Source organism: Zingiber officinale, chromosome 1A (genome assembly GCF_018446385.1).
Source record: "Zingiber officinale cultivar Zhangliang chromosome 1A, Zo_v1.1, whole genome shotgun sequence".
Classification (NCBI taxonomy): domain Eukaryota; kingdom Viridiplantae; phylum Streptophyta; class Magnoliopsida; order Zingiberales; family Zingiberaceae; genus Zingiber; species Zingiber officinale.
In genome coordinates this window covers 129,884,817-129,889,676 of record NC_055987.1, presented here as the reverse complement: position 1 = coordinate 129,889,676, position 4,860 = coordinate 129,884,817, and positions in this window count along the sequence as shown.

Below are 4,860 nucleotides of genomic sequence, written 5' to 3'. Positions count from 1 at the left end.
GTATATATATAGTATACATCATCTCTCCCATAGTCCTGACATCACACACCATCCACGCCACCTTGTCGCCTTCCTTTGCTATATCTTTTCCTTTCTTTTATTTGTAGTAAGATGAAATGCAAACTATAAGTAAAATTGCTTAGTAAGCGCTATCTAACTCACAAAACTCGAATATGCATGTAACTGGAAGAAGTCTAAAACTGAATGCTCAGAAAGAAATACTACTCATACTCATCTAACAGCAAAGGAAACAAAGCATACTGGAATGCTAAACATGTAAAGCAAATCTAAACAAACATGCTAGTATAAAATAAAACTAAACTTGCTGGATTTTAAACTTATGTGAAGCTTGTTTTACTTGTTTAAAAACTTACACTTTAATACTTCGAAATAATAAGTTTAACTGAACTGATACATAAGTTGAGTTAAACTGATGCTAGGCTAATGCTGAATCTGAACTGTATTCGCGTAACTGATTTGTGAAGTTTTGAAAACTATTTTCATAATAGATAAAAATAATAATCAAATTGCTGATGGGCCTAGCAACTGTACTTGCTATGTGCGCATCCCTAACTAGACCCGAGGTAGCTAGTCCCCAATCTAGTAGGGTTTACTAGGTTATCTAAGCCTAGGGACGACTATGGGAGCCCAACCCAAGGACAACTGAGAGTCCAGCATACTAGGTTATCTAAACCTAGGGACGACTATGGGAGCCCAACCCAAGGACAACTGAGAGTCCAACACAGTGCCACTGATAAAAGTAAAATACTGATTTATAAGCTGATTTATCTTATCTTGCTCTTGCTAGGTTATCTGAACCTAGAGCTAGGTTATCTGAACCTAGGGGCGACTATGAGAGCCCACCCATTGGACCGTAGTCCCATATAAACTGAAGCAAAACTAAGCATGCTATATATAAGAATTGTAGATTAATTAAAAAGAGAAAATCTGCACTATAAGCTTAATTAAAATCTATAAATCTAATTAAGCTACTAGAGATCTAATTGGATCTTCCAATGCTAAACCATCAAAATTTGCAATGCTAAACAAATCAAAATCTGTAATGCTACACATAGCTATTCTACCCTAAGAATTTGTTAAAGCTTGATACCTATGTAAAGCTTATACTTTTATAGAGCAATAGCGATCCTTAAGCATGTTACAACATGATCTACACTGGAATACTAAGCCAAAATCACAAACTGAAAACTAAATCTGCATACTATGCTACACAATCAAAGTCCTGTATACATGACTCGTTATATCAAGGATTAACTCTACCATAATTTGTCCGAACCTTTAGAAAACTTTAGCTATTTAATGATACGGAAATATCAAGGATTGACTCTACCATAATCTGTCCGAACCTTTATTGCATCAAGAGAAAACAAATTCAATCAACATTGATGCCACTACCTTAGCCTTCCACAGAAATGGATCATAAACCATCAAAGAACAGATCAGGATCACATAGAAAACCGCCGAACCACAATTGAACGGAGAAAAGCAGAGCTCGTCAAATTGACTCAATCAATACCATCACAATTCCAAAGAGAAAGATCAAAACTACAAATCCTAAATCCTGATTTGAAGTACCAGCCACACCAGAAAGATCAACCCAACTTCTGCACTTAACCCGTATCCCATAACAGTTCAGGAAAACAAAACCAACCTAGTAAATCAAAACTGAATCCATCCAACCGAAACAAAATCATTATGGGCAACTAGACATCTGGTAAGAGGAATCACAACTAGATCAATTCTATTCAACATTTTCCATGAACAACAGAAGAATGAGGCATCTTTTATCACAGCTTAAAACCCATCGTTCTGTTCAAACCTTCAAAAATAGGAGGAAGAAGCAAAACTCCGTCAAAACTAGCCGTATCTACTAAGTGTTAGGACCTTCGGATGGCTAGAGAGGGGGGGTGTGAATAGCCTCCTCTAAAAAACTCAATTAATCTCCTCACAAAAGTTTGTTAGCACAGCGGAAATAAGCAAAAGGAAAACTGATGCAAGGAAAAGAAACAACCCACACTAACACAACAAGGATGTACGAGGTTCGGGGATAACTTGCCCCTACTCCTCGGCGTATCCGTAAGGTGGATGATCCCTTGATCTTTCGGTATATCACACCTCGGATAGATTCTGGCTAAGTATTTCTCCTTCTCGGTGGAGTAACCTCTCCACAAAGTCTTAGAAAAGATTTGAAACGAAGCACAAGACTTACAGAGTTTAGTGGCTAAAAGGAATGAACAATAAACTTACAGTCACGATGAAAGCAAAGCGCAAAGACAGAAGAAGTTCCTCAGCAAAGAGCTCAAAAACACAGCACTCTTGCTTGATCGACAAAGAGTTTTTTTTTTTGAAAATCCTCACTCAAACCTCTCTTCTTCTTCTTATTCCTCTGCTTTCTCACTGTCTTCAGCCAGAACCGAATCACTGTCACCTGTATCGAATCACTGCGACCAACTCAGGCGTCGCCAATCACTCTTCCTCCTCATCTGGTTCTCTGAACTCACACCAATATCATCCATGGTCTTCACTGGTGTCTCTGAGCTCGAACCAATAAGCAAGAGTCAAGCTGTTGCCAACTGATCGCAGCCAGTGAACGTTGACGCTCCAATTGCACCATTTGCAGCGAAACACAGCAGAAAGAGCACTTGGTCTTATTCTTCTGATGGAGCTTAATTTGAATTTAAGCATTGGCACGACACCTGCAACTTGTAACTCAAAAATCTTACAGCAGATGGTTAGATCAGATGAATCAGAAATCGCAGAGAAACAGCAGAAGACAAACGACATCGTTGTGGATCGGTCAACAGACCGATCCATAGCCCTCTGGACCGATCAGGACACATCCTGATCGGTCTGGGATGATGCTGATCAGTCTGTGGACCGATCAGCCTATAGGTGGATCGGTCCACAGACCGATCCCCTATTGTCCTGAATCCCATCGCTTCTTACTGATCGGTCACCAGACCGATCAGATAACCCACAGAGAGCTACTGTGTGGTTACTGATCGGTCACGAGACCGATCAGATAACTAAGGTATCACTGGATCGGTCGACAGACCGATCCAGACAGCCAAAGTATCACTGGATCGGTCAACAGACCGATCCAATGCCTCTGTTGATTTTAGAGCTTCCCAGCCCTAAACCCTAACGTCTTCCTGGTCCAGAGAACGAGTTACCGAGCCCTCTCTGACCTAGTCTGGAGAACAAGCTACCGAGCCCTCTCCGACTTCCACGTCCGGGTCAGAGAACGAGCTACCGAGCCCTCTCTGACCTAGTTTGGAGAACGAGCTGCCGAGCCCTCTCCAACTTCGTCCGGTCCAGAGAACGAGCTACCGAGCCCTCTCTGACCTAGTCCAGAGAACGAGCTGTCGAGCCCTCTCCGACTTGGTCCGGTCCAGAGAACGAGCTACCGAGCCCTCACTAACCTAGTCCGGAGAACGAACTGCCGAGCCCTCTCCGACTTCATCCGGTCCAGAGAACGAGCTACCGAGCCCTCTCTGACCTAGTCCGGAGAACGAGCTACCGAGCCCTCTCCGACTTCGCGTGCCAAGTATCCGTACTTGGACTTTTCCTCTCCACATGATCAACCTTGATCATTAATTAGTCTGAGTTTAATTAATATCTGATACAAACTTAAATCAGTGTCAACATCAAAACAATAACCAGGTCAGACTGTATTAACAATCTCCCCCTTTTTGTTTTTTGACAACACGATTTAAGTTTAGATAAGAAATGTTCATATTTCCCTAATTTTAGGGGAATCAAGATCCTCCCCCTAAGACAGATACAACACCATGTAAGGATAGGGGAATCAAGATCCTCCCCCTAAAACCAAACTTTCATTTATCTCTAAACTTAGTTATCTTCTCCCCCTTTGTCAAACACCGAAAAGGTGCGAATTAGGTAAGAAAACGTTAAAGGACTCCCCCTTAACCCATACTGTCTTTTTCTTAATCCACCTAGAATGCCCTCTAAGTGTATTATAAGACAGTGAAAAAGAAATAAGAGACATACAAGACATGACATATGAACAACATATTAATAGCCAATAGGAAGTGAAACATAAATAAAAACAAGAAAATGAGCAGCATAAATATATGAAATCAGCAAGTATCCAGGTTAGACATAAGTATCCAACAAAAAACATCCAAAACATAGATAATCAGAATGACAGCATAGAACAATGTGTATCAATCAACCTTCTCATCATGAGGAGCATCAGCATCATCAGCTGGAGGAGTGGGTCCCTGAGGTGGCATGTCGCTGCTCGAGGATGGATAGCCCGGGAAATACTGCGGAGGTGGGTATCTGGCCATCCATCCCATAATCGCCTGATGTGTCGCCAACTGCTGACTGCGTAGATCATCGTAGCGCTGGTCAATCCGAATGCGCAACCCGTGGAGCTCAGCAATCAGCAGCTCATCGTGCTGATCAATGCGGCTCTCCAGCTCGGAGATCTGCCAGCGCAGATCAGGATCTGCCTCTCCATCGTCAGCAGCAGCAGGAGGAGGAGCAGCAACAGGAGCAGCCGCAACCTGTCGTGGAGGTGCCCATGGTAACTCACCTAGTGCTCTCCCATCCTTCCACCGAACCTCCCCATTCTGTCCTATGATGCCAGATTGGGAAAATGCCCGTTTCCCAAGTCTGCAGTCCTGCCTAACCATCTTGACTATTCTACCCTTGGAGACATCAATCTGAAGGGTCTCGAGCCAATCTATAATTATATGCCCATAAGGCATATAAACAGTGAAACTGTTTGACTCACTATAGGAGATGATCGAAGAATAGATGCTAGACATGATGTCAAAGTCGAGACGCCGACGCAATCCATAAAGCATCAGG